Genomic DNA, 24186 nt, shown 5'->3' on the forward strand with positions numbered 1-24186 from the left:
AATAATGCAATACGCAGAGGTATCTCTTGGATAGCTGACACAAAGGTTGACGAATTAATAGGGATTTGAATTAGATTATCTAAATTAACGGCCGAACATTTTTAAAATTGTTGAGCCGAAATAAGGGAGATAACTGGAATTCTTCTTCCTGTTCTACACCGGCCAGCTTTGAAATGTTTCTTTTTTAGCTTCTGTTTACATTTAGGTAATGATGAATGTAGTCCCAGTTCGTTTAGAGCACAATGTAGTGTGGAGAGCCAAGGAGTGATCATTTAAAGTAATTAATGAGGGTCCATCATTGCAAAAATGGGTTGACTGGCAAGTATCATGTGATGGCGGTTTGTTCAAAGACAGTGGAGCAAGACAGCTGAGAAAAAGTCTAATTGTTCTCATTTCCGAAACAAGGAGATGAAGAAACACATACGAATTGAACAGCCAATAAATAATGAACACAATAACGTAGATGATGGCAGACAACAAGCACAAATATCATGAAAATGGCACTGAAGAACAGCTGCTTCAAGCGGGTTAAGCGATAGTGGCCATCTGGGTCTGTGCAGTTTGTTAGGAGTAATCAGTAGAAGAAAAGGACATAGACCCTACTCTACAGGTGCATTATGCTACTGCAGATCCGGATCTTTATTGTTTGTAGTCTGACTCAATGGTACTCGTAATAGATATCAGTGGTGCATGTAGCTTACATCCAATTAACATGATATCAGTTCATTTCTGTACAGGCGACAAGCATTCTCAAGGCAGACAAACATTTATCCTTAATATAATTCCAACTAAACAGTCCACATTTATACCTTATTTAAATGTCATCATTATGGCTTGATCCTGAACATTTCTTGCCATATAACATTATACCTGTTCTTACAACAAAGTTACATATATAAAAAAATTTCCACTGCATATATGATTAATCCCTCTTTTATTAATAAAAAAGTAATCACTTTAATGTCATCATGAATTATAAATTGACAATTATATTGTATGTGTATCCAATAATTTTCATGTGAAATGCTAAGCCACAGATACAAGATATTTTCCATACATACTTGCTTACAAGTCAAAATGGCAAAATAACTAAGATCCTGATCTGCCATAGCATAATGCACATGCATATCAGGGTATATGCTAATTGTTCTAATAATTACTCCTAACAAATTGTATGCACCCAGATCTGCTGGTGCATTATGTGACAGCAGATCAGGGTCTATGCCATTAGCAGTTGGACTTGACTTATAAGCAAGGATATATATATATATATATATATATATATATATATATATATATATATATATATATATATATATACACACACACACCAGTCATAAATAGGTAATAGGTCATATATGTCTTGCCAACTGCACTGAACCGATATGCAACCAGCTTACCAACCAACTCCACAAAGATAAACATCGACTCAAAAGATGAACATTTCAACAGCAAAAGTTGAACATATCAAGTTGAAATTCCATAATTTTTGGAAAAGCAATTTTGTCCCCCAACTTTTTAATCCAGACTATACAAATTTTGTATGAATGCTGTTTAGGCATTTGATTTTGTTTTGGTTTATTGTTAAATGACATGTCAACACCTTAAAGGTTATATCATGCATATGCACCCTGAGTATTGAGCCTTGTCCAGAGATGGAACTTTTTGCTGTGTGTGATCTTCTGTTCTGGGGGTAGGGTTAATACAATAGCTGTCATCTTTCCACCAGCAGGCTCACTATAAAAACTAGAGAAGTATCCCAATGCACCAAATGTTGATACCATCAACAATAATCTATTCAGTGAACTGCATTTCTTTTGTACCAAGGTTTGAGACTCTTTACGACAACACAGAAGATGCAAACAGCTTTTATTTATGGGTCATTGAAATTTTAAGCTCTCATCATTTTCTTTTTTTCTGACAACAAGTTTCATCATGTGCTTCCTTTTACTACAACAGCTAGCCTTTTCAAGGCATTAAAAAGGGCTTCTTTCATACTGTATCAGCCTTCAACAGTTACTGACTTGCTTCCTGGAATGTATTCATGCTAAGCATTACATCAAGTATACATAAGATTTAGATCTTCTTCCAACAGCTAGTAACTTGAATAAAAATTTCAAACACGTTTTAGGATTTATACTATTTATGCTGGATACATCTTTTTAATAAAGCACGGCTTCAGAAAGTTGTGGGGTCTAACCCCTGGCAAGTCATACCAAATATTTATAAAAATAGTACTAGCAGCTAGAGGTTAGTGTTAGGACTGGTCAGCCTGGTGTCAGGAAAATGTGACTGGGTGGGGGCATGATGCTACACATCTGTGCCATGATGTTTAAGTGCTAGACATTACTGTAAACTGCCACACTGCAGACATCATAGTGATATGACAAAAACTGTTAAAGCTAAATTAAAATCCAAAGAACACAGACACAAAAATAAAATAAAGCATGGAACAACAGAACAGAACAGAATAATCTTGTTACAGATACAAATTGAGAATATATTGTAAAGATGAAAAAAATACATTTGACAGTTGTTGCTGTTGTGGGGTTTAATGCCAATTTTTCAGCACAACATAGGCTATACATGGCGGCCAGTATTAATGGTGGAGGAAAACCCCGGAAAGAACCACCGACCCACGAGAAGCTACTGGCAAGCTTTCTCACATACCCACAAGATGGCTTCTGTTGTGGCCATATTAGATGTCAGACCAGCACCATTTTCATATATGACCAACTAGATATCATGTGATGTTTTTTTTGCATAAACCTCATGATTATATGACCATCTATTCAAGAGAAATAGTGATTTAAATCACATGATCTTCAAAATGGCTGTTATAGCAGACACATTAGAATCAGATGGGCACCATTTTCAATTACAACCAACTACACATTACCAGGTGTCTTTTAGTGAAAATCCCATGTCAATATGATTTTCCACTCAGCAAGAACAAGATTTTTAAAGATGGCTTCTGTGGCTGCAGTTTAGAATGTCCAAGCAGCATTTAGGACAAATGAGACCATGGGGAGAAAGTCTGTTTAAAGTTTCTTTGCAATCTTCCAAGAAAATTAGCAGTAGCAATATGGACTCACGGACAATGAAAAATGGATGAAATACCATCTATGACCAACTAAAATCCACGACATAGCAAATGTGCAATCAATATTTAAAAAACACATCAAGTCCTGATATCTGAATATTTTCTAAATTTGTTTAAAGTAAATGCAGGTTGGTTTCCACTTCAGTGCAACAGAATTTTAATGTTTAAAACTGAACAATCATTTTTTAACTTGAAAATCATGCCTCTGCACCCTACTGTTACCCTATAAGAAACTTATTTTCTTGTTTACGTACAATTATTCAGCTAATAAATATTGTTTTCATTACCCAAGTTTAAACTTACCTGAAAAGTTTCCTACATGTAAGTATTCAAAAGCCAAATTATTCTGAGCCACTCCAAGTTTCATGTTTGTTACCTAAACCATAATCAATCACATCCAAGCACAGTACAAAAAATCTTTCTTATCTAGATAACCAGGAGTGATCTCTGTTCCCTCAAATAAATCTCAAGATTATATTATATCCTTTTAACTACTGTATAATGGAGACACAGAAAATGGGTCTGCATCACATTACAAACCAAAAGATTTGTGTTTCATGTTTAGAGAATGGGGGCTAACAGTACTTTAAACACTTTATTGGCTATATCATCATGAGGAAATGACAGCTAAGTGCCTTTCGCAAGGATACACCATGGCAACTGACAAGGGCTAGAATATATGGGAATCAAACCCATAACCCTTGGTTTACAAGTCTGACGTGCTGCCTTAACTGAGCTACTTGAGGTGCACATTATTTGTGGTATGTACCAGAGTACTTTTCTATTGTACCAATACTTAGTATTTTCCATCCATATGGAATGTTTGGAAATTCCCCAGTAACCCCGGAAAGAACCAGGGACCCATGAGAAGCTACTGGCAAACTTTCTCAGATACCCACATAGGCCGAACCCGAGACTTGAACCCACGCAGACAGATGTGAGATGGCAGTGATCCGTAATGGTGAGCGCTTTAGACCACTCAGCCACTCAAGGCTCCTACATTTGACTGACTGAAGAGACTGACTGATGACATTAATATACAGAAATAACGAAGGAACAATGAAACATGCACATGTACTCACAAGGGAATGGAGTGAAAGTCATGCAGGATTTAGTTGCTCTGTAATCTAAAGATGTTTTTTATATAATGGTGTTTTAATAATTTTGCTGATGATAAGGTTGATTTTTTAGGATTATTTTTATTTGTTCATGGATTTTTATGAATATTTTATTCTTACAGGTGTACACAAGGAAGGAGCTTTCTAAATAATTTAGTTACTTCTGAAGGTGGTTATTACACTCTTTTTCCTATGTCAATGATTCGATGTAAATGCAGTGCCACATATTCTTTTTACAAGTCTAGACTGCATGTTGCAAATCTTTTTCTTCATTATTTTCAAATCCACTGATTGCAATTTTAAATGGACACTACAAGTTTTAAAAGATAATTTAAGTTCTGACAATCTACAAACATTAAATGTACCAGGTTAGACAGGGGAACAGCTACATCCTTGTCAGACTCCTTACAGAAAATACAAATTTAGCTTCCATTTGGTAACCTAGTTCCATCCTTATAAACAAGAAATCTTTTAAATTCTACATCACTATAAACCTGTTCTGCAAAGAATGACAATCATTCCATTGATGCCAAAGAGGAATGTGGTCAACCCACTTTGGTGGGTGTATATAAATAAAAGCTGGTTCAAGTTTTGTTTACACTGTCCTGGACTAATGGAAAAATGATTGAGGGAGGCCAACAAAACAACATATATGGTCATGTCAGTGCCTAATATTCATAGCACTGTTCCAGCCACAATGAAATATTTCTGTTTTTAGACTTGTTATTACCATCTGATCAGGCTATTTATTTCAGCAATGTTACTTTTGGTTCTCCCTTGTCAAATTTTACAAGATCTTGTTTCATTTGAAAAATTCTACAAATTTTATGGAACTGTCAATATGTTAACATAAATGCCTGTAATACAATCTTTCAATTAACCTTCCTTGGTATAATTTTATAGCAGAAAACATGAACTTTCATTTTAATATACAGTACAACCTGTTTGTTTTACTACTGCTAATTTAATTGCCATATTTAACCTCATGACCTTCAATAACCTTGAGGACATGTCTTAGCTTATAATTTAGGTTTAACACTAGTGTTAAACAGGCTGAAAATATTGTCTTCTTCTGACTGTGTTTTAAAAGCATGTATTTCAGTTTGTACAAATGTTCTAGAGTTTGTGTTAATATATTCAACTTAACACATTAACCCTTGGAGGTTTTTGTCATTTTCGCCTGAAATTCGAGTAGGAAACACATTTTGAAAGCTATTTCTGAATAGATCAGAAAACACCAAATCCCAGTTGATCTTTCAATAACATACTGCCTAGTTGTGTAAGAAACATCAGTTATCATTGGCTATCTGGCTCGCGCATGAGCAGAAGGGTAATAGTTGGATTTTTTTAATTTATTTTTTTGCTAAATGGAGCCATTATTTGTGTATCGAGACCACTCTTTATTCCAAATGGCCATCTTATCCTACTTTTTGCAAAGGTTCATCTGTCTGTTTGCAGTTCATACCAGTTTGCCTTAGATATGAGACCAAAAACTCTAAAATCCGAACACAAAATCAGATTCCAACCACTGGCAAAATTTGGGTAGGAGAAAATCGGGTCCAAAAAATTAGGTTTTTCCCTCTGTATTTTGTTGTTGTTGTTGTTGTTGTGGGGTTTAACGCCATTTTTCAGCACGATAGGGCTATACATGGCGGCCAGTATTAATGGTGGAGGAAGAACCCGGAAAACACCAGAAAGAACCACCGACCCACGAGAAGCTACTGGCAAGCTTTCTCACATGCCCACATTGGCTGAATCTTAGACTCGAACCGCCGCAGACATAGGTGAGATGGCAGTGATCCGTAACGAAGAGCGCTTTAGACCACTCGGCCACTCGGGGCCCCTTCTGTATTTTGTAGTGCAACTAGAAATTCTATATTATTTGGTATCATTGTAGAGCTACATCTGTCTACCTTTCTAATATACCACCCACTTTAGTGTATCATGCATGACCATGATGCTACAGAGCTTGGTAGTAGGCTACTACCTCCTGCCACGAGAACTCGTCGCTAGGGGTTAATGTGTTAAAATAAAATTTACCAGAGAGGTATTGCCCTCAGTCTGCAATCCACCACTCTCCATCTTTAAACTGCAAACATTAGTATCTTTATAAACAATCTCATTTTCCTAACACTTATACAGTTTAATTCGTCATGTCAACTGCTTTTCAAACTTAAATTGCTTGCTTAATTGATTGCAAACCACAATCTAATCAGATTAAACACCACATGGCAGGTCTAATCTTTAGAAGCCAACAGGTCATTATTCCAATTTGTTCCTCACCAACCATACACTTCAGCGATCAGTTGTATGAACAAATGGTCACTTACAGGTGAGGATGAAAGGTAGTTACTGCCCTTTACAAGCAAAATCAGCTGGCCAGGAAGAGAGCTCATTAACCTGTAAAGTGTTCAATATGGCTACTTCAATTGTGTTAACAAGACTCAACTTGAAATAAACCCTTATCCGTAACTGACCTTAATTTGAAAACTTGCATGCAACATGTAAAGTTGTCTACACAGGCTTCTGATTATTCCTGCCTGTCTTCCAAGGTAAATGTATGAGCAATCTAATTGGATCAATTTCTTTCAACTGCATCCAATCAGATAGGGAAGCAGTACATGTGTATGTGTGTGTGTGTGTGTGTGTGTGTGTATATATATATATATATATATATATATATATATATATATATATATATATATATATACATACATACACACACACACACTAATTCAGCCAGCTATATGTGCAAAAGGTCCATGATGGGCAAAGTGGATGACCCTTGGCTGATGAAGATGGGCATGTCCATATGTTAACAATAAGTGGACTTCCACTTATCTTAACAGTCACTCCTTGTTGCCTCTCTTAAAGGTGAATGTCTTTTCAACTTGGTGCACAATACTTTTGAAATCAAACTAAATACACCAATACTTTAATAATGAAGACATGTTGAATTATTTAAGTAGTTGGTTAAATGGTCATTTTTTAACAGCACTTTATTCTAGCTATGGATAGTGGGTGCCAAGTTCCCTTCCCAAGGACACAGATGATATGTTCTAACACTGCTTTTGTATTATAGTCATTACTTAAAAGTAAGGTCCCAAACCTTAGATTTAGACACTTAACCATTTAAAGAGTAATTTTGTCATGATATTTCTCAGCTGCGGTTTGAAACCATATTTTCAGATTTAATCACTTAGGTATCTACCTCTCATGCTTAATAACGATAAATCCTAATGAGTTTGTGTCCCTCATATCTCATCAAGTGACTATTTTGTAAAGTTTTGTTTTTCATTTACATTGGCTTCTGCCTACCTTAATTTAATTTTAAACTATACCCATTTTGGAGGAATTGTAAGTAAATTCTGACATTTAAAATTCCTTTTCTTAACTAATGCATGCACATATAGATGGTGGCTTTTTTATTCATTAAATTCATGATACAACATGGCTGTTAACACATTTCAGTCTTAAACTGAAGAGACATAAATGGTGAAAGGAAAGAAGGTAACTAGATACATTTTAATATTCTGTCTGATATTCTGAAATGAAAATTAAATACTTAAATGTTGTGCTAAATGCAGCAATGCTAATTTTGGTAAACATAGACATCCGACAGGTTTTAATATTCACCAGTGTACTCTTTGACAAACAGAACAATGTACACTGTTTACTTCTGCACTCTACTTTGATACAAGGTTCTGTCCAATCAAGGGATATAGAGTCCCAGTATGGAAAAATAAGAACCAGTCTGGTAAATAGCTGAACATAACACCAAGTATATAGTGGTTTGGTGGGCCATGATCAGTAAAAAATATCTTGTGTTTTGTAACTGGAAAAAAACCCAGATGCAATGTCCTTTTGATGCAATTTCTATCTGTTTACAAATTTTACTTGGGAAAACTCAATGTCAAAATGTAGTACCTGATTCATTAGTTGCAAAATTAGTCACACATTTCATACATCAGTAGATATAACAAAAATGCTACAGCTCATACGGGTCCCTCCTGCTGCAATATACTGTACATGTTGTATACACAATAGTGCTAGATCAAGCTGTCTCTTATCATAGTGCATGAATTCCATCAGACTTTGAATTGCTGATGCGTGAGTTCAGGGCAGTATATCAAACATTTACGATTATTTGATTCTGTTTTAATGTGTATGGAGACCATTGACATTAGTATAGTCTTTTACCACAAGTGCCTAACTTGTAAGTTGGCTGATCACAGGCACAAGTGTCACAATTGCTTAGAAGTGTTAGGACTATTTGCAGCATTACTTCTTGCTTCAGAAATTTTGATTAACAAGAATCAAAATCTCTCAAACATGTCATCTTTGGCATGATGTGAAGTCTATAAAATTACTGATATGTCATCATTTGATTATGTGTACAAAACAAATAGTCCTCTATACACAATTTAAATTCGCTCTTTTAAATACTGATTCTGTAATATTATAACCACATTCTTATCAACACTGTCAACAGCAGACACCAATAAGAGGTCAAACTAGCCTTTGTACACAGGCGACCACTGTACACTGGTCCTTCATTCAAAATTGCTGCTTTTTTAAAACCAAATATATTATTACATTATCAAGATTGTTAAGGTGCACTATTTAACAAAATCATATATCAAAATTGTTTTATGTGTACTATTTATTAAAAAAATCACAAAATATGTGTATGTTGTTGTAAATTTATGTTCCACGTAAGATTACTGTGCTCACTTTAATCCATCTTACAAATTAAATCATAATGACATCACTGATCTGGGGGGGGGGGGGTGCACAGTGACAAAAATATAATTTCACTACTGACTGACAACAGACTGTAAAATGGGACTGATTGTTATGTCTTCCAACTTGTACAACTCAGGCTTAGAAAATAAGTTCATGCTGCAAAACAAGATCTGACTTAACCTATTGCTCAACTCAATGAGAATAAAATACAGTCTGCTTATGTGTGAGGCATGTAATCAATAATGAATCAAGCCATATATGGCTATTCTTTGTAACCCATGACCCAAAACATTGCCTGCCTTTACAGATAAGTTTTGAACACTGAATGACACAGAACACTAATGAAAACAGATACATGTCACATATCTTCGAAAAGATGAACTTTGTTCATCAGAGATAGCTTTAATGCACAAGCAAATAGATGAATATATAGAAGTATACATGTCACAAGAAACAAAAGTTGACTCCATTTCTGCTGTGATAACACAACTACTTTACCACTGTCATGCAAACATATTGCTTGTTAGCTTTGCTAGCCCAATAAAAAACATGACTTATTTTCAAATTTGACAATGACACCTTCTGAGATACACTGACAATGAAACTGGATTACAAAGAATACAAGCGAGATAAGAAATGTTTGCACATCAATTTATATGATAGACCTTATCAAAAGAAAACCTTCCACATGATGGAGAAGTCCAGTTTGCATTGAATGTGTGGTCAATGTATGCTCCAGTCATTGCTTAAGGCATGTATAATTGAATGTTTGGTTAGGAAACCAATTACTACAGAAAAACAACATACTAGAAATCTGCCTGAGGAAACATGGACAGTGTGACACCTTAAACTCTATGAAAAGGTGACCATTAGAGCAGATTTAACTGTAAATATATATTCTACTTGACAGATTACAATCTTAAATAACAATACAAAATATATTTTTTTATCACGAATATCATTACCTCACAAATAATGACAAAAACCTCTTGACTGAAAAAGTGCCATGGCCAGTGCAATATAACATATACAAATTCATATAAACACAATTTTCAAACCAATTTTATGAAGTTATGACTCTCTGGTTTTGCAAAATTCAACAAATAATTTAATTCCCAAGATTACAAAGTGAAACTGTAGAAGAAAAAAAAATAACTTATGGTATTGCAAATTAAATACCAAATAATCCTAAAATTTCTAACACAAGTCTGAATATAATGTCCTTGAATCAGACCAAGATAATAATCCCAATATTTATTCTTCAGTCAGAAAAAAATCAAACAAGGATGTTTACTAAACTGTCACTGATTCTGGACAAGGTCAGCTACAAAAGTACAATTCTATATAACCCTGCATATCATAAATTTGTTATACAAAATGCAAATTAAATGCACACAACAATGAAATTTACAGTATACTTAGTACTCATACTGATGTAATTATCAGGATTGACTATAGGGGTTGGTGACATGTGCCACTACACAGGGTACCACAACTGAGGGTGGGGTGAGGGTCAGTGAGCAGGCTAGAATATCACACAATTTGCCAAGTGCATAACTAGACATCCATGATCACAATTTTTTTTGCCCTGTGTCCCAAACATTTTACTCCTGTGCAACTCAAATAAAAAAATCTGATGCATATTTTGATTTAGTACACAGCCATGACCAACGCTGCCAAAAGTGACAAATCTTTAAAATGAGACTTATTTTCCATTTTAAAACTGACTTGGAGCAATTTGATGGCCAATAACATATTGTTTGAGGATGAATTACTGACATAAAAAACTACATTTCAATGGTGAAAAACTTCTATAAATACAAAATTTGGCATTTAATCAATGAATTATTATATTTAAAACATAATTTAGAACAGATATTTTATCATAATAAATGCTGCCAGATAATATAGTTATCACTAAAGTATCAGTCAAATATTAGTAACAGAATCATTCAGGTCAACCAGATACTTAAATACAGTGTATGTAAATATTTTTTATGAGTTACTTGCTCAGTTGACAGAATGCTTATGGCAAGAACAAAAATATGAGAGTGCACTACAGATGGCAACATCATGGTGCCAAACTTTCAAAACAAGTATGACTACTATCTACATCTATTTACAACCACTAAATGCATTCAAGTGCATTGTAGTATTTTTCTTTGTCCCCTAAAGCAGCAGGGTATGTTCATCTGCCCTTGGGATCTACATACAACAATAATTATTAACAAAACTCAACCACCATAATCCAATGCTTACAAAACAAATTTTTCCAATCAAGCAATGAGATGAATTCATTGATCATACAATAGCAATCAAACCAAGTGAAATATCATTTGAAATACATGTACAATCAAGCCATGAGATGATTTCATTTGAAATACATGTACAATCAAGCCATGAGATGATTTCATTGATTATGCAATGGCAATCAAGCCATGAAATTATTTCATTGATTATACAATGGAAATCAAGCCATGAAATGACTTCATTGAAATACAATTACAATCAAGCTATGAGATGATTTTACTGAAATACAATTACAATCAAGCTATGAGATGATTCCACTGAAATACAATTACAATCAAGCCATGAGATGATTTCAGTGAAATACAATTACAATCAAGCCATGTGATGATTTCATTGAAATACAATTACAATCAAGCCATGAGATGATTTCACTGAAATACAATTACAATCAATGCATGTGATGATTTTGTTGAAATACAATTATAATCAAGCCAGGAGATGATTTTATTGATTATACAATTACAATCAAGCCATGAAATGATTTCATTGATTATACAATTACAATAGGTGTAAAATGATACACGTGTCTCATATTGATACAATTCATGATACACAGCCTGCAATATGATACATATAAATACACTTGATGGTCTTTTCATTTTTGAAAGGTAGGTGGTGCCCCTTTATGTATGTTATTTAATGGTTGTATTTCCAGTATAAAGATTATAGATAGAGATATAGTTATCATATTATATGCAAGTCTCATCGATGACAAAAAACAAAAATACTTTCGAACAGAGTCCCAGTTGCTTTTCTGTGAGTTTTACTCATCATTTTAGGTTATTTAATGGTGGCTCCATTAAACTCACTTTAGCCACCAGTCCCTCTGTTTTGCATTGCAAGAAAGCGTTGAAAATATCTTATTACAAATTTCACATCTAACTTAAACTTAAAGACATTATGATATTATCTGTTTCCTCATGCAAAGAAAATATCATCTAGAACAAATATGGGCATGGGATTAAGGATGAATACCAACAAAATCTATCACACTGTACTTCCTGCAGATGCATAAGAATGATGTGGCCACCGTTACTTGTATTTGTTAGTGAAGAAGGAAAACTACTGACAACACCCAGTCCTAGTCTATAATTTTCTTAATTTTGCACAAGGTGATAAATTTCAGTTGTTTGAAATCTGCCCCCTTGCTGATTCTGTGGCAATTTTATTTATTCCATCAGCACCTTCATTCACTCGTTAAATATCCAGCATAAAAAGAGAAATTCCAAATTTTGTTCCCCATGAACAATTTAAGGAGAGATGCTGTCAGGATTTTATCTTAAGAGTGACTTCACTCTTTGTCACTGAAAGAAAGGGAGAGTAGAAAAGAAGGAGTGGGAGGAGGAAACAGTCATGGTTCAATATTTTTACCTAACACTTCAATACTCCATTATTTTAGAGCTGTACTGAATTCAAAATCTTTAAAAGATATCACCTCGAGTTGTATAGGTATTAATCTGTTCATTGTTCTGAGCATGCTCTGTTCCTTATCGTGTATGAATATTTTTTTCCTCCTTCTGAAAGAGAATATGCATAGATAGCTTTGTCAGCTTAAAGATTTTGGAAAACTGATCTATGTGACTGTTATTTAGAATTTTCCAGAGCTCACAGATGATTCCATTCAGATACATCTGCTCCAAACTAGGATTTTTCACTAACACAAATATTACTTTTTTGAGTCAGTAGTTTACTAACTACTATGCCAGATTTCTTATCAGTTCCATGATGCTGTATTAGGGTTTTTAGTCAATCAATTCCATAGTCTGCTTGCGCAGACAGAGGTATTCAAATAAATATCTTTACTTCTTAATTTTATTATTTTTGATCCTTACTTATTCAGTTTATCTTAACCCTGATATGTATATGTGGTTTTGTAGCATATGATTCACAGGGCTAAACTGATTTATAAAAAAGTGAAAATTGCATTCTACTTTTAAATTGTATTTTAATTAGGTTCAGTATTCTGCCCTTTCTACATTTAATTTCGAAATACTTCTGAAAGGGCAACTGACTATCATGCCCTCTCTTGTTGTCCATCTGACTCGTAAACACCATTTACAGACTCAGAATCGCTCATTGGTATCTCCATTAACAATTTCCTAGTTCCAGTAATCCAATACACTTCGTAACTTTAAACATTATTGTCATCATCACTATCACCAGCCAGTATTTGGCAAACAAAAACTTAATGAACCAAGCTGGGAATCAGACATTATGGGTTTTCTAGGTGGCCCATATTTTATGGATGCATTTGTAAAACTTCCTTAATGGAGGGTTCAAACTATGCCATAAAGCTTATTCCAGGGCACAGCCTGTCATGCTTGAAGACCCCATATGTGTAAACTGTTGCCTACCCAAAAAACATGTAGTGACAAGAACAGTTAAATAAAAATTGTATACTTCACCAAGCACATTTTCAACTAATTTGCGGGAGTTCTTGTACATCACTGTTCTGCAAATGTATGAATCTGTACATATTTTGCATGATTCACACAATCACACACCCTTACATCATCTCTGTTTCAGTACTTTATATATCAATGACTTTAGAGTGAAGTTTATCTGTTGCTTTGCTAGTACTTCCTGTCTGTCAGGCAGAGAATAAGCTACAGTGATTCCTGATTGGTAGTTATTATTTAACATGGACTGGAACAAGCAGTAATCACCAATAAGATTTGTTGTTGTTGCTGTTGTAGGGTTTAACGCCATCTTTCAGCACAAGATAGGCTATATATGGGGGCCAGTATAACTGGTGGAGGAAGAACCCTGGAAAACCCTGGGAAGAACCACTGACCCATGAGAAGCTACTGGCAATTACTCATAACTGCTGAAGACTTAACTAAAACTAACTTGTATATGGTAAGTATCGTTCTGTATTGATTCTCCTTCTCTTGTATCGATGTGTATCTTTCCAGCAAAAGTATCCATGAATAGATTCACCATTAACAATCAAGCCATGAGATGATTTCAGTGAAATACAATTACAATCAAGCCAAGAGATGATTTCATTGAAATACAATTACAATCAAACTTTGAGATGATCTCATCTTTGGTACAGTGGCAATCAAGCCATGAGATGATTTCACTGAAACACAATTACAATCAAGCCATGAGATGATTTCACTGATTAAAGAATTACAACCAATCTATGAGATGACTCATCGATTATACAATGGCAATCAAGACATAAGATGATTTCAATGAAATACAATTACAATCAAACCATGGAATGATTTCACTGAAGTACAATTACAATCTAGCTGTGAGATGATTTCACTGAAATACAATTACAAACAAGCCTTGAGATGATTTCATTGATTATACAATTACAATCGAGCCATGAGATGAATTCATTGATTATACAATTACAATCGAGCCATGAGATGATTTCATTGATTATACAATTACAATCAAGCCATGAGATGATTTCCTTGATTATACAATGGCAATCAAGCCATGAGATGATTTCTTTGATTATACAATGGCAATCAGGCCATGAGATGATTTAGTTGATTATACAACGGCAATCAAGCCATGAGATGATTTAGCTGATTATACAATTACAATCAAGCCATGAGATGATTTCATTGATTATACAATGACAATCAAACCATGAGATGATTTAGTTGATTATACAATGGAATCAAACCATGAGATGATTTAGTTGATTATACAATTACAATCAAGCCAAGAGATCATTTCGTTGATTATACAATGGCAATCAAGCTATGAGATGATTTAGTTGTTTATACAATGGCAATCAAGCCATGAGATGATTTCATTGTTTATAAAAAGGCAATAAAGCCATGAGATGATTTCATTGTTTAAACAATGGCAATCAAGCCATGGAATGATTTCATTGTTTATACAATAGCAATCAAGCCATGAGTTGATTTCATTGATTATACAATGGCAATCATGCCATGGGATTACTTCATTGTTTATACAATGGCAATCAAGCCTTGAGATGAATTTATTGATTATACAATGGCAATCAAGCCATGGGATGATTTCACTGAAATACAATTACAATCAAGCCATGAGATGATTTCATTAATTATACAATTACAATCAGGACATGAGATTATTTCATTGATTATACAATGGCAATCAAGCCATGAAGTAACTTCACTGATTATACAATTGCAAACAAACAAGATTTCATTGATAAAACAATTGTTAAAACCATTTAACCAACTTCACTTAGCTAGGCTGTGCAATGGACATTATGTACTTTTCATGCCTGCTGTTATATGCAAATCTCATTCAAACAACACAGTACCATTGTTATAACACAACACTGCTGCTGCTTAGCTGATAATGAGCATAAAGTAATATAAAGTAAAATCTTTATTCATCCAATGACACAAATTGTTTCAAACATACAATGTGGGGTCTGTTAATTGGTACCATCCTCATAAAATAAAAATGCCTAATCAAACTGAAAATTCTCCCCCTCCCTGTAAAAATACCACAGAAGGAATTTCCTCATACCAGAAATTCCCAATTTGTGAAAATACTGGAGAAATCAATGCAATGAGTATATTACTGGCACATCAATGAGTCAATTATGGCCGCGCAATGAGTCATACTGCAATGAGTAAATTACTGGCAAGAACAATGTGGAACTTCTGCATGTGAGGGGCAAAAGTAGATAGGTTTCTGTTAACAAGGGTCACTTCTAAATGGGTTACTAAGCCATCCAAAAATTATGACATAAGCATAAGAAAAAAACACCACTGAAATGGGACACATAGTTTAAAGCCCCCCTAAGCACAATACAACTTGACCAATTAATTAGAACTTTCCACTGATAACTGGAAGCTTCTCGTTTTCCTAGAATAGTCTGAAGTGTCTCCATTCATTACCACTAAAATGCATCAGACAAAACTACTGGTTACATAAACAGCTTTAATTTGGAACGAATTTCAATAGATCTTTCAAATTACTGTTACTGGTTCCTTGTTTTAAACACAGCAACATAGTTTATTTAGTGCCAAAATAATTGGAGTTAAGAGTATTGTCCAAGGACAAACCACCAATCCTGGCTGATCCAACTGCTACCATTTCAAATGCAATTTCAGTGCACTAATCACTGACCATACGTCTGGGATATTGTGGCTCCTGCCTCCATTACTCATCTCTTATCACAGACAGGATAGTGCATCAGGCCTGTTATACATGAACAAGTCCACAGAAGTATTAGGCTGAGTTACAATATTCATATGAACACAGATACTAACAGGCATCAGATTTTAGTTTTCAAAGCTATCTTAGATCTCAATGCCAGGTTCTGGAAGAGAATTTTTTTTTTTACTCTGATCATCAACTGTCGCTATCTTATTCGACTCTGATCACTTTACACAGCGTGAACAATCTCGATGCAAAACAAACAAAAAAATCAGCCTTTTTCTGTCAAATAGGTTAGACGTTCATGCAATGCCCCCCCCCCCCCCCCAGGTAGAATTACAAAATTTGTGTCCGATCTTTCTGCAAAATTATCTGGGCATCTAACAACTAAATTCTGTTTTAATTTACCTTCCATCATCATTACAATCCAGCAGTTGCATTCAAGCACAAGCAATGATGAGTCCAACTGCAACTACACAGACCCTGATCTGCTGCTGCATAATGCACCAGCAGATCTGGGTCTGTGCAGTTTGTTAGCAGTAATCAGTAGAACAAACAACACAGACCTGATCTGCTGGTGCATTATGCTTCAACATATCTTTGTTGTTTGCAGTTTGACTCGACTTGTGAGTACATACATACGGTACTCCAACCATAATTGTCTTATAGTCTGGAGTGGATGATGAGAGAGGACAGGATCCTTAATATCAACAATGGAGTACATTCATTTTTGGCCAAGGTTTGAGGCACATGAGAGATCTCTGGAACAGAAGGATTTGGTTATTTAGGACCAAGCAACTGCAGTAAGGCTCCTTGTGCAAGAATACAACACTGTTCCCAACCTGACTGATCCAATGGTGGAATTTAAATCTGTCCTCTTCTGGTCACAAATCTGGCTAGCTAACCAGTGTGCCACCACCATTAGTTATCTCTTATGATTAGCTGCTGGGCTCAGAATTAAGGGGCTTTGTTCACTAACCCTCAAGATCTCAAATTCTAATGATCCAGCCTAAATGGTACTGATCATGCTAAAATTTAACAGAAGGCAGTTCACTTTCCAACTCAACATTTAATATCCATTACCTCAAAAAATCACAGCCTATCCTAGGTCTGACTTCAGCCATTTGTGTTCTCTTCTCTAGATAACATCTACAATCGCACACTTTGTCATCATCTAATTTCCTTAGTTTTGGTGGCAGATATACATGTTGTTGTTGTTGTAGGGTTTAACGCCATTTTGCAGCACACAATAGGCTATACATGGCAGCCAGTATTATTGGTGGAGGAAGAACCTGGGAAAACCCCAGAAAGAACCATCGACCCATGAGAATCTACTGGCAAGCTTTCTCACATACCCACATTAGATATACATGTTGTAAATGGTTCCATACGTTTACATTATCTGCACAATACATTCAATGTTTCTCAACGATATAAATATTAAAACACTTTATTTGTCAAATCAGTGAACATGATCCTTTCTGATTTGTCAACGCAAACTTAATACCCTACAAATTTTTTATCACAAGTAAAAAGGTTGCTTCATGGCAGTACAACAGATAAGTTCCATGTGTGTGCGAAGACTGCTGTGATGATAAGCCCAATAATTTACTTGATGTGTGTATAAGGGTTTTAACATCCATCTAACTGCATCACAAGCATTATTGTACTTCATCCCATGCATGATGTTGGTAGATATTCAATAAACACAATAAACAGATCAATTAACAAGTAAAGGAAATGCCAACTCACAACCACTTTTTCACTTTATTGACAGTGACTGGTGGTAATTTTTACTGCTCCAATGGAATAGTGATTGCTTGGTTTTAGTGATCCATCAGCACAATCTCTAACCATGGAATAGAGAGATAGCCAATTAGTTTCAATTTGGGCCCTGATGCTATGGGAAAATTGGGTCTTTTATATCCTAGACCATAACGTGGGGGTTGGGAAGAAGGAAGGGACATGCCACATCATCTAGCTAATACATGAACATTTGTTGGAGAACTTCATTTATGAGACAAATTTAATATTTCTTGTTTGCTCATCATATTACCAAAAATCAATAAATATTCACTAAAATTAAGTTCTACTTGGAAGTTTTGCCAACAAAGAACCTTGTTAAATCTACATAAAAAATTAACAACAATCTTTCTTTTAAAAACATTATATATAACTTCCAAATCACAGTATATGAACAGATGGTCAGACACTATGACAAATACAATGAGAGACACTATGACAAATACTATGAGAGACACTATGCTTGATGTCAAAGCTGAATGATTAGTATTTCCTAAGATAAATGTTAGGACCCATCCAGGCTCTGAGAACATATTAAATTTATTTTGTTCGATATTGTGTTCTCATTGCATGTTGGTTACACATATTTACATAAAGTACATTCCTTTGAAATTCTGTCATAGTAGTAAGTATGCAAAAGAACAAATTTAAAATGGATTTTTCCTATACAGATATAACAATGCAAGGTAGGCAATGACTTGTTCATGTGGGTCAGGTTGCATTACAAGTTTTCATCAACTTTTTTATGCTATTTGTAAAGTGTTGAATTTTGAATAAGTATTGAACCTTAAAGTTGAATGCATTGAGTATTCAAATTTTATCACATTTAAGCCAGAAAAGTCTTTGTGAAGGGTCACTTCAACCTTTCTTCTTTTCTCCCCCTCCATGTCAATGTTAAACTTGAAAGGCCAGCATCTATGACTCATTAAGATTTGACCAGGACACTGCAACACTGTCCTGAGAAATTAAACATCTGAGCTATCAACCATAACCACTTGATAGGAACCCATGGCAAATAGTCATTTTCAAAGGGAAGATGATATGCAATGTAGTTCAGAGATTCTCCAGGCTATCCAAAATCTGAGAAAGAAATGATTATCTTGGAGAAAAAAATTAGGAGCCGCTGCGTATAACTGGTCAGAGTAAATTAGAGCATACACTTTTGAACTAATGTGAATTTAAAGTGATGACTTTGGCTGAAATGTTTTAGTCCGAAAATTCCTGAGAGAGAAGTCTGGCTCCAAGGAAGCCTAAAAAGAATAGTGCTTTCCTTGTTAAACCAGAAAAAGGGACTAGGTGGCTGTCTTGTAAGAAAAGATAGGTTTTAGTGCTAGGATGCATAATTTCTGAAAGAGAATAGCATTAAGTATGCAATTTTAATTTTTCATACAATTTTTTATTTTTTATTGCTTGTTTTAAATGTGTTTGATATGACTAGACTCCATATTATGTATCATTTATTCAATTTCATGGAAATCTGTTGATGCTAGAGTTGTTATGCAATTTATCTTTTTAATTTCCCATGTACTAGTTCATTGATATAATTCATGGATTGCGTGCAATCCAAATTTTCATATGTATAGGACTTCATAGGGTTATATGAAATAATTTCCGTTGTCTGTTAGGATGATACTGATTATCGACAGTTAACGATAATCACATGTTTATATCTGATTTTGACTGCTATATAAGGCTACATGTCAATAGCAAAGGGAAATTATTCTGCATGGGGCAAGTGACCTTTACATTGGAAATGGTGCCACACTGAATTTTCTTAAGTTGGGTTCATCTTGATTTGTTTTTAAAAAAAAGGTAATAAATTACACCCTCCATCCCCAGCCAAAACAATGCCAAATTTGTCTAATACATAGTGTGTGTGTGTGTGTGTGTGTGACAGAGAGAGAGAGAACAAATTTTACCTTTTGTTTCTCAGATGTTTTCACATTTTCCATTTTCTTAATTAAGTCAGAGAAATCCAAAGGTCTGTACATGTGCTCACCTACACTTGTCTGCCTGTTAATAGTTTCATTGAAAATATTGACTACAGCCAAGTATTGGATTAGACTGAAAACTTCAAAAACTGCTACCTAATTGTCAGCAGATAGTGATAATCAGACCTTAAGCTTTTCAACATCCGCATGAATCCCAATCAGGAAGTAAGGTGCCGTGAAAACTAACCGCAAAATCTGAGCACAGGGGTTCGTTACAAAGAAAATTTGGAGTATCTGTCCTTAAATAATGGGATGGGGGTTCTATATATGCTATACTGTTACAGGTTTGAACCCCCATCCCTTGATTCAAGGACGGGTACTCCAAATTTTCTTTGAACCGATCCCTTGTGATCAGAGCAAGTAACGTAATTCAAAACGAAAGCGTCGTACATGCTTAATTTAAGTTACATGACTTAATACTGACCAAGAACATGACATGGGGTTTTAGCATTTATAACCACTACTATCCCTGCGTAGATACGTTTTCATAACATGTTCACAAATACTTGTCCACCACCACCATTACACTCCCCCTGCCCTCCCCATCCCCAGTATTTGTTCACTCGCACCTGCACGACCTGAGAAAATTGGAACAGTAGTTTGTCAAAAGATAAAGCCAAAAACGTGTACGAAACGTACATACCTACAACATTACCCTTTCGTGTGTAGCTCCTTGCAGCAAACTTTTAGCTAATTTTACAAAATATCCATACAAGTTACGAAGCTGTCAGTCACTATAAAACTACACAGTATAGCACATAGGTATGGTGTATATGGCGTCGCGCACGATAAGTGCGCAAACTCGGCGAGCGTGTTCTATTTTTAGGTTGCTTGAACTTTATTTTCCTCAAAATTACACACGTAGATGATGCGCCATTCCTTATTCAAAAGCTAAGAAGTATATGCGTGTGTATCAAACAATAGGTAGTAACTTCGTGATAATCTTGACATAGCTTATTGTGTTCTGGTCACATAGTTACCAATGAGAACTTTCCATACTTCCTGGATTGGGGTGGGGGTGGGGTAATCGGCAACATTTTTAAGGGACATTCCTTACGTCAAATATATATATATATATATATATATATATATATATATATATATATATATATATATATTCAGCTTTTGACTCACACAGCAGAGCAATAAGTTACTTTTGAATTACTTACTTGAGAATGTCTGTAAACTTATTCAAAAAGGCTTTTTTAAGAATGAAGAATGGTACAATACAAGTTATAAACAAAATAAAAAAAATTTAAATACAAAAAATACACACAAAACAACAGAGTAAATATTCAACAGAAAGAGAAAAGGCAGCATTCGAACGAAGCTCATTTATGTCCAATATTCTGAATTCAGCCAGCCTTGAGTCCGTTCCTAGAATATTGAAAGGGACACAAATTTAACAAATCATATCATTGAATTACTTACCGTTTTGGGGATTCTCTCTGACCTAGGCTTTTAATACAATATCAGTTCGTATTGGTAAAGAGAGATATATAATATTAATTTATCTTTATTTTACAATTCTAATTTTTACGCTTGTGGCTGTAACTGTGCAGTCTTGATGATCTAATTTTTAAATTTAACTGACGAAATCAAATTTATTTTGGTATGTCGCACAAGTACACATACAGTTATTAATCCTGTCTATGTTATTGTGGCTCGATATATCCGAAGACCAACCAGTAGTTTTCATCTGCCTTTTTTTCACCATTAATGTGAGGGGACAAAAATGGCAGAGAACTATTTGTTGGTCTAGAGGTAGATCCACATGGCGTGAGGATAACACGTCTTGTGATAACATCGTAATTTTGATGAATCATTTTCAATGGATAATAACGATTCTGCTATCTTTTGTGGACTGACACTTCAAGGACGATAATTTGTACAAATAGCAGAACTTGTTTCATAGTGATTTTCGTTGCCATCTCATTGTTAGCAGTGGATCAAGACCCACCATGGCTCGAAGGGCCTCGCTTTTGAAAATTAATGGCTCACAAAACAATTATGTTTAAAATAAATGAAAATGACATGCCAAATAGTTGTGTGAAGACATGTTGGTTTAACAACGTATTTCATGACGCTTTCGTAGATATTTCTTGTACATAATTTATCAGTAGTCAATCCAGTGATGATGATGATGATTAATGATTTTCGTTGCCTTGTCATTGTCAGCCATGGACCAAAATCCACCAGCTTATTTGAGGCCTCACATTCAAAATGAATGGCTCCTATATAACTATGTTTAAAATTTATGAAAAATGACAGGTGAGATGACAGGGGATTCAATAACAAAAGCTACATAAAAACCCTTTTTCTTTCTTAGACAAGGGCGCAAGCACGCATGCGCAAACACTAACAGTTCTCAGTCCTGTCTCCTTTTTATTCGGCAACTTTTACATTTTTTTCTCTCAATATTTCACGATAATAACCCAGTATTCGAGAGCATTGCCAGAAACTGAAGATTATTTGGAAACGAGAGATTGACGGGGGGGGGGGAGGAACAAAAGTAATATTTTGTTCGCTTTCTTTTGATGATTATTATTTTGATTATCTATAGTTAAATTAAAGCAGCGCAGTTTATGAGAGTAAATTGCGCACAACAAATAATTTCCAATTATTGCACGTACCTAAATGCATTCATAAGTAAGTTGGTACGTATACACACACATGAATGCTTGTACCTGCAGTTATTACAGACGAATAGAAAAATGCAGATCAGGAAAACAAACACGTTCTAGTTATCAGGATTCTATACCATAATCAACTGAGCTGAACTTAAAATAATTGTAATTTCCGACTAAAACACAAGTTCATATCAAATAACAAGTACAATGACTTGACAGCTGGTAGATGTGGCATTATCTAGAATATATGAATGGTGCCTTAGATATTTTATTAACTCTGTGTGTGTGTGTGTGTGTGTGTGTTGGATTTTTAACGAAGCTTTAACAATTTTTCAGTCATATCGCTACGATGTCTGCAGTGTGACAGTTTACAGTGATGTCCAGCACTGGGACATCATGCCGCAGACACGTAAAATGATGTCCCACCCAGTCACATTATCCTGATACCAGGCTGACCAGTCCTAACACTAACCTCTTAATGCTGAGCGCCAAGCGAGGCAACTGTTAGTACCATTTTTGTAAGTCTTTGGTATGACTCGGCGGGGGATTGAACCTACGACTTCCCGCAATCGAGGTGGACGCTCTAACCACTAGGCCACTGGAGCTGTCAATTTATTAACTAATTAATTACGGGAAGGAAAGACCTGAAAATATTGCTTACAAGCTACAATAGATATTTTACCTCTATTGGTCCGCAAACTAGTATGTATAGAATTTATCAGGACATCAGCACCCTCCTGGCTAAACAGTGACGACTGAAGTTTTGTAGTAAAAATATCCGAGGAAAAATGTGGAAAATTTCAGCGACAAAATTCCAAAAGGACCGTAAATATGTAGTTATGTAAAATCAAAGCCCGTAAATATGTAGTATGTAGTTCTTCACAAAAGACCGTAAATATGTAGTTCATCAAAACAAGAGACCGTAAATATGTAGTTCTTTAAAACAAAAGACCGTAAATATGTAGTTTTTCAAAACAAAAGACCGTAAATATGTAGTTATTTAAAACAAAAGACCGTAAATATGTAGTTCTTTAAAATCAAAGATCGTAAATATGCAGCTCTCCAAACCAAAAGACCGCAAATATTTAGTTCTCCAAAATAAAGACCGTACTGCATGGTATACGAGGTGTCTCCTATTTTCAAGACAAAAAGCAAAAATATTTAAACCGTTTTATAAATATATAGTATGACAATTTCTACAATTTTCAAAAGAAACATTCCCAAATAAAATAAATAATTTTCTTTCAAATTGAATTATAAAAGGCAAAAGATGTTAACTTTCTTTAAAAGTCTATCTATTTAAACAAAAGGGTTAAAAATGTTAAATCCTTCAAATTCTAGGATGTATCCAGATT

The 24186-nt window shown here is 34.8% G+C and overlaps 1 protein-coding gene across 5 annotated transcripts in view; it reads right to left on the reverse strand.

The window, feature by feature from the left end:
• LOC149789180 (protein kinase C delta type-like) overlaps window positions 1-20998 on the reverse strand; it is a 227101-nt gene extending 206103 nt beyond the window's left edge. For 2 of the 5 annotated variants that reach the window (XM_089975327.1, XM_089975321.1), the window contains exon 1: window positions 20845-20998. The gene's annotated coding sequence lies outside the window, so the exon portion shown is untranslated. Of the gene's footprint in view, window positions 1-20129; window positions 20224-20844 lie in introns of all 5 variants that reach the window. The other 3 variants (XM_089975322.1, XM_089975324.1, XM_089975323.1) reach the window with 3 other exon arrangements.
• Between the last annotated feature and the right edge of the window lie 3188 nt (window positions 20999-24186).

This window comes from Sinohyriopsis cumingii, chromosome 11 (assembly GCF_028554795.1).
Source record: "Sinohyriopsis cumingii isolate HCF-2022 chromosome 11, ASM2855479v2, whole genome shotgun sequence".
Lineage (NCBI taxonomy): Eukaryota > Metazoa > Mollusca > Bivalvia > Unionida > Unionidae > Sinohyriopsis > Sinohyriopsis cumingii.